At 22.4% G+C, this 8,544-nt stretch overlaps 1 non-coding gene across 1 annotated transcript; it reads right to left on the bottom strand.

The window, feature by feature from the left end:
* Positions 1-7,788: 7,788 nt before the first annotated feature.
* TRNAT-AGU (transfer RNA threonine (anticodon AGU)) lies at positions 7,789-7,862 on the bottom strand. Its single transcript has one exon. It is a non-coding gene; the product is annotated as a tRNA-Thr (tRNA).
* Positions 7,863-8,544: the final 682 nt, after the last annotated feature.

The raw sequence follows: 8,544 nt of genomic DNA, 5'->3' as shown, positions 1-8,544 counted from the left end.
CTCCATTTTTTTAAATAGGAGAAGAAGAGCCGTCTCCTAACAAATTAATTAATTAACTAATCAAACCAAATTAGGCTTTTATTTCTTAATTTATTCTCTCACTTCGTTTTTTCTTTATCCAAATTATTAGTAAGTAACTTCTTCACCTCAAAGACCACGTCGATATGGTGTTTAGTTAAATAAATAAATATCACTTCTACCTTTCTAGTTTTCGATTCTTCCGGGTTTATTCGAGTATCTCAAAAGTTCTAAATCTCTTGAAAGTTGAAGGTAGTAGTTATATATATATATATATATATATATATATATATATATATATATATATATATATATATATATATATATATATATATATATATATTTGTGTGTGTAATATAAAGGTACTAATCCATTTACAATGTCATGGAATAAAAATAAAAATAATGATTACAATCGATATACTATCAACTTCAACTAGAAAAATTATAATAAAAGATTCTACTACAAAGTCAAGATTCCTCTTCAAATCTACTCAATACAGCTAGCAATTATACAACCTAATAGTTACTAGAGTTTATAAGCACTTTTCTTTCAATTAATCTATTAAGAAAATGCTTTTTAAGTACAAAATTTTAAAGCCAACCATCTATAGAGTTTGACCCTAGTGTATTACGTTAATATACTTTGTGATTATATTTGGGAATAAAAAAGAAATTTTTCGGTAATTTCTATTTTTTTCTTAACAGAGACTTATTCTCATGTTGAAAGAGTTTACTTCTTCACTTAAGAATAGTTTACTTACACTGTCTTTTCTTAATTCAAAAACATTTTTTAAAAATAATAGTGTACAAAATTTAATTATTGAATTTCGAAACATATAATCCTTCAAAGGTGATCATTAAATTAGGGATATTATGTGAAGTACTTGGAAGTGAGAATAGATGATAACAATTTAAACATTTGTTCGTACACAATAATACAAACTGAAGGCTTATAGCTTTAAGAAAAAAACAAACAAATAATATATATATATATATATATATATATATATATATATATAATAAATAAAAGAGTAGTGTTTTAGAAAATGAAAAACCAATATGTTAAAAGTTTATAATATAATTAAAGTTACCTATTAGCTTCGTATTTTGTTGCCTATAATTTACACTAAAAGCATAGGGTGTAAATCATTTTCAATCAGAGTGTTCCATATTGGATCAAATATGGTATTTAGTTGAGATATAGTATTTAGGTGGATTAACACAAGTAGAAAACAAATTAGTTTCTTCATTTGAAAAACTAAAAAGTAAATAAAAAGTTAGACGTCTTCTTTTTATAAAGTATTATATAAGCTTGACTTTTGCGAAAGTGGTTTATAAAGCAGAGTTTATACTATGATTTTAAATTTTATGTTAAAAAGTACCTTTAAAATTTAAAAATTGATTTGAAAGAAAAGATTTGTATATTTCTGTATATTATAATTTTATTATATTTTTTGTTGATTATTTTTAAGATACTTAATATTAAAGATTGAAATTATTGAATTTAGGAATAGACGAGTATTTAATAACAAATGACATTATATACAACACAATCTTAAGGTAGACATGGTTAGACTTAAAAGTTTAATATAATTCTTTTAATTTTGTTTAACTATTTTAAATATTTTTAATTTTATTATATGTTTAAACCCTTTCTTAATCCTAATTTTTGTATGAAAATCTCAGTTGGGTCATCATAATCAAGTGATATTTATTGCTCATATTTACATCAAGTTATTTTTAGTAATCAAGTCAATTTGAACTAATGACGGATTATTTTTCAATTGTGTCATTTATATATTTATATATAAAAAAAATTCTCTTTCACGTACATAATTTATATTTATATTTTATCCTTTATAATATAATTATTATTAACCGTATTTTCAAGAATAACTGTTATTTCGAAATTGGTTGAATAAAACTGTTTTTTTTTTCTTTTTTCATCACATTTATAAATATATATTTAACTTTATTAATAAATATAAATTTAGTTTACATATTACTTAATCAATTTACAAATATTATTAACATATATTAAAATATAAATATTTACGACAATACATATATTTCCACTAATTATTGTATTGTGTTTTCTGTCAATTTGATGAAAAAGAGTAAGACTAAAATAATAATATTCAAATTCAGAAAACAAAATTGAAAAAATCATCATAATATTGAATCAAAATGTTTATTTAAAAAATATATTTGATTTAATTACATTTAAGAATTAAACATTTAAAGAATTGAAAATCTCACATTAAAAAAAATAAAACTATATATATATATATATATATATATATATATATGGTTTGCTGATTTATGTAAATTCTTTTTTTAGTTGGCACATTTTAACAAAGTGTACCAAGTTTTAGGTTAAAAAATATTTCTATTAAAAAAACATACTTTAAATTCAGGATATTTTAATAATTTTAAAATTTAATTTAAAATAAAAAAATAAAAGGTAGTTATTTATGATCCATGACTTTATTAGTTGTTTTTTAAAATAAAAAATAAAATGTAATTATTTATCATCCATGACTTTAGGAATATTTTTAATTATAATATTTTTATGAATATATAAATAAGACTTTTTATTATAATTTTTTACATAATAGCATTAATGTAATTTAATGTAAAACCTTGTTAAAATGTGGGATTTTAGAAGTTTACTAACTTATGTAACCTTTAAAGTGTATTAAATTTTAGTTTACAAAAAAATCTCTATTCATAAAAAAAGACATATTTTAAATACATGTATTTTAATAATTTTAATTTAAAATAAAAAAATAAGAAATTATTCAAATATTTTTAATCTTAAAACTTAGAATTCATAATATATGAAAGTATTTTTGTCAACTAAAATTTGATACACTTTAAGAGGTTACATAAGTTACAAAATCATATATATATATATATATATATATATATATATATATATATATATATATATATATATATATATATATATATATATATATATATATATATTATATTAAAAAAAATTTGGACGTATTGATTTTTATGATCACTATAGAAGAGACTCAACCATATTTTAATCAATCAATTGATTTATGAAGTTTAACTAACATATGCAAAATTTAGATACTAAGTGAGAAATATATTGTTAAATGAGTTTCGATATTAAATCCAAACAAATATTTATTTTAGTACTTACTAGCTCTCGCAAGAACTACTTCACAAAATATTTTCAGTAAAATACTCTCCAACAAGAAAATGGACATAATAAGCAAGATAATAAATAAATAACAGCCTATTAAGAATAGCATGATTTGTTTGATGGATAAATATTGGTTTCTCTTGAATTTTTTATTTATTAAGGACTATTAAATTTATGTTGGAATTTTCTATTTGCATTATTAATTTTGTATAGTTTATGAGATTTTTAACTTCTAATTATTACTATTTTATTTTAATTGACTGTGTTTTTTAACTTGTTTTACATGATTTTATATTTTTTATGTGCAGAATTAGTTTGGATGAAAAACAGAGAATATAGAGGTTTTGTAAAAGAAAATAATAATATATGTATTCACTACGAATGAAAACCAAGAAATATACAAAGAATCATTATTTGTATATGAATGTACAATTTCCAATGCAATCTTATATATGAATACGTCCATTGGTAAGTTAGTTAGAATATATATATGTTTGTAAGTAATTTATCTTACGAAAATATATTTTGAAATTCGTAGATAACTTAATGCCTATGCCAGTATAGGTATAATGTACTAAGAGTGTTTAATTTCCAGTCGTAACATTATGGAACTCCGACAAGTTCATTCGAAACAATAATGCAATTAGATTTATTTCCAAATGTCTTAATTCAAATGTTGAGAAAATTGTCTTTCCAACTAAAAGTACAGCTTAAATTTAAAAATTAATTGGTATCACCATCATTCATTGGTTAGCCATACAACAGTGTCATTAAAACAGATCACAATATATATATATATATATATATATATATATATATATATATATATATATATATATATATATATATATATATATATATATATATATATATATATATATATATATATATATATAACAAAAAAGGAAAGGAAAGAAAAAGAACATGTGGAAGATTTGAGTTGGTTTTCATAGCACGATGATGTATTACGATGACCCCAAATGGTAACATATGATAGTATTACATTTAATAGTGAGTTTTTATTTTTAATAAATGTGTTTGATGTTTTGTTGTTTGAAAGTGGGACAAGATTAAAGAAGAGATGATACGAAAAGCATTAACCTATCGTATCGCCAAGTTCTTTGAATCAAAATATTTAGATGACATTTCACATAACATGGAATCCTACAAAAAGTCGTGTTAAAATTTTAAAAGAATTTGGTTTATTCTGTATCAGAAGTTTGGGTTATAAAATGAATAATATATTCTCTTCTCCATCACTGTATCTCATTATTATTCTTGTCCTCCAGAAACTACCAAGAACCCTTAAACTATTCACTGTGATTCGATTGGAGTTTGACGGAGTTCGCAAACTATGTCTGCAATTTTATTTCACATTTAATTTTATAACACTTATAACTTGGTTAGTATATTTACATGTTTAATTTTCTTTTTAGCTTTAATATTTCTTTTCTACCAGACAAAAAATTTAATCAATAATTTACTTTCTATATATATTTTTTATAACTCAATCGAGTTTCTATCAACATTATTGTATAGTATGACTGTCTGATAGTCATGGATTGAGCGATCAACACACCTTAATCTATTGTGAAACGTTTGGTCTGTCGAACGGTTGAACCACAAACAAGATTAACAAAAAGAATAATCATGTTAATTTTAATCCGGATTATTATCAAATTGGGTTATAATTGAGCTGTTGACACTAATCAAAAGTTCATCCTAAAATTTATAAATATAAGTTTGATATCCAGGTGATTGATTACTTTTACTAAACATTTATTATCACAACACTCAGACGAACACTAACTTTAGCATCGAAGTATTTTCTACAAATAGTATTAGGGACATCCAATCACATCGAATAAGAGAGAGAATTGAAAACTAAAACGTTAACCTAAGCTTAAAGTTTGAAGATTATTACGTAAGAAAACTTAATTTTGACCAATAAATCAAAACAATTATCATTCATGAGAATAAATCAAAAACCCATATGTAAATCTATGTGCTAAAGTAGAGAAAAACGAAAATCTTAATTCTATAATCTTGAATATAAAAAATACAATTTTAATGGGATTACATCATCTGAGGAAAAGAAGTTAAAAAAAAAGAGAATTTAAACTAACATGTAATAATTTTCTAATTATATTAACATTAATTTCACAAAAATAAACTGCATTGTCTCTTCTTAAACAATATAAAAACTCTAAAATAAAAAAAATTATAGAAACTAAATAAATCATCAATCTAAAACAAAACTACTAATTAAACTTTTATTAAACTCAAATTCACCTTCCATACGATGTTAAGATTATTCTAATAAAAATATATATTAAATTTATTTAATAAATGTTTAAAAATAATAAAATGAAAATAAATATAAAAATTAAAACAAATAAAAAAAATAAATTACTAATTAAATTATTTTATAAACACAAGGCGCAAACTAGTATTAAATATATGATTCAGTTGAGTTGTGAGTATATATGCATATAAAGTATGCAATAACGAAGTAGCTGTATGCATTGAATTCTGTTTTTGTGGTCAGAATTTTCAGGTTCCTTTCTCAATGTGTAATTAATACTTCATAACTCAAACAATCAACACCCAACCGATTAATATATTTTAGAAGCTATAACTTTTTTCTTCCTGTTCTGATCTTATATTAAAGATAGATAATATTCTTAATTTGTGTATTACAAATGAGAATAATAATAATAAGACCTCATTATTTATCAGCACTCTTATCAAATAAGTATCAAATGGGGTCACTATCATTCTTACCTGTCCTATTTTGGCTCACTGTCAAGTCAGCTCGCATAAAATTTAAATACTCTATTTTGCATAATTACTATTTGTCGATCTATAAATCGGCTCATGTAAATTAAGAAAATAAAAGAAATTAAAAAAATTATTCGATAATAAATAATAAATACAATAATATATTAAATAAATAATAAATTTGAATTAAGTGGAAAAGTAATGAAGGACAGCATTAGTAAGAAAATGTTAGCAACAGCATGTTTCCATGTTAGTTAACATAACATTACGTCAGTTGTTGTTGATGAAGTGGGTATAAGCTATAATTCCGTATTACTAAATAGTCTATTAGCTACCTATTCTTCATATTTTATCAACTTCAAAACACGAATCAATTCTCTTTACTACAAGTTACACGCGTTTCGACAAAACTTCTAAATAAACATTAAAATCATAAGAGTTCTTATCCCTTATCTTCAGTTTATGTATAAACCTTTTCTATGAGAATAATATTACATTAAGTTAAATAAAAATAAGAATAGAATAACGTTAGATGGTTTAAGTTAGATTCTTGCTACTTTTACTTTTTGTCATCCACTTGTTTCAAAATGCAACTATTATTGTTGGATAAAGCTACTTTTCTGCTTTTCTAATATTGATTACTTGTACAAGCTGAAGAAGTTGTAGAGATTATCATGTTTGGAAAACATTATTATATTTTAACTAACAACCAAACTCTAAGATTACTTCTGCTTTCAGCTGCTCAACTTATCTTTCACTTTCTCAAACTCCTTCAATGAAAAATGGATTATTAATATTGTTTAAAGTGATAAATGGATTATCTTTCAAATCTTCTTTTTTTATATATATTTTTTTACTTAAACTCATATTTTTCTCATTATTACTTATTTTTATATATTACATTAAGTAAAAATGTTATAATTAAAAAAAATCATTACAAACAGTTGAAAATAATAAAATATATTTTATATTTATGTGTTTAATAGGGATCAGAATATTTATGATAGTATAGATATAATAATTGTTTGCCTAAAATCATACACTTATACAATTTTTAAAACATTCGTTTAAAAACAACTAAATAAAATTATAAATAGAAAATTATTAAACAACTAATTATTTGCTTAAAAAATTAATATTTTTCAAAAAAACGTTTACTCCATAAAAAATATAATTTACTATGACGTTGTAACGTTAATTATCATAATAGATCATATTTTTTATATGATTATAAAAATACCTATTATAAATTATATCTAAAATATTAATATTTACATATGCTGAAAATACTATAATAGATATAACTAAATCCGTAAAAAATGAGTAAAACTATATAAATTAAAACTGTCATAAAAATTAATTTTTATATTAATTTTTACATTCTATGATATTTTATATAAATTAATAGACTAAGTTAAACTTATTATGAAGAATTTTTAACTAATATAAAAGGTTTAAACTTAAATTATGTGTTGTAGATCAAATCGAACTCGTAGGACTATCATAAAATATTTCATCTATAATACTGGACCCTATTATATTAAGAGTAATTGCAACAAAAAATTTGAAATTTTTTTAATTTTATTCAAAATCTTCCTTTTTAAATCTAACATCTCTTTAGTATGTTTTTTTAAAATATAAATTTATTTGATAATGGTATTATTCTTGTTCAAATTTTAATTTGAACATAAGTAACCATGAGCATACAAAATCATGATTTAATGGTATGATTAACACATAAAAATATTAACGTTTGAAAATGCTGCATAAAATAAATGCCAAACGAAAAACATCAAAAAATATAGCTGCTTTCATTGAGAGTCGAACTCAAGACCTCCCGCTTACTAAACGGGTGCTCTAACCAACTGAGCTATGAAAGCACTTACTGAATAACGTAAATATTATATATTTATAATATTATTTTTGGATGATAAGAAAACTGCTGACATTCTGTCATTCATACACGAATAGTTAAGGACATAAGAATTGAAAACTGTGGTAGGAACAAATACAGAACTAAAGCATATAATTTTCACCACTTGAAGGTTCAAACAAGTCTATATGTCAAAATTCTAAAGATCTTGAAGGAAAAACATTTTTTCTCATATTATAAAGATCGTTTATTTGCTTTTCCTTTTAACAAATTTCACATATTCTCAGTTTTTCAAAGCCTTTAGAAATGAATTTACTTAACTTAAGCACGTGTGTGTTCAGTCTTTGTATACCACAACCAGAAATCTTCTTCTTTTGTTTATCAAGCATGTTATGGTAAATACTTCGTTACTAAAAAAATATGATTATGTGATTATGAGTTGTTTTAATTGCTTGTCTATTCAATTGTATTATGAATATGGGATTAGTAATAAGAACCAGAATCACCTTTACATTATCTTCTAGAGATGCACATGACGAGACCACAAAGGCATCTCTATCTAGTTGAATTACATTATACCACATTTGTAGTGTTGGAAGATAGAATAGTAAACTATTTTTGTTTGTTTTTCATTTTTTTCTGGAAACATACATCCTACTTCTTAAATAACTATTGAGATACATATAGCT

Source organism: Vigna angularis, chromosome 4, assembly GCF_016808095.1.
Source record: "Vigna angularis cultivar LongXiaoDou No.4 chromosome 4, ASM1680809v1, whole genome shotgun sequence".
Classification (NCBI taxonomy): domain Eukaryota; kingdom Viridiplantae; phylum Streptophyta; class Magnoliopsida; order Fabales; family Fabaceae; genus Vigna; species Vigna angularis.
The sequence above is the reverse complement of the archived record's forward strand: the minus strand, read 5'-3'. Positions and strand labels throughout refer to the sequence as shown.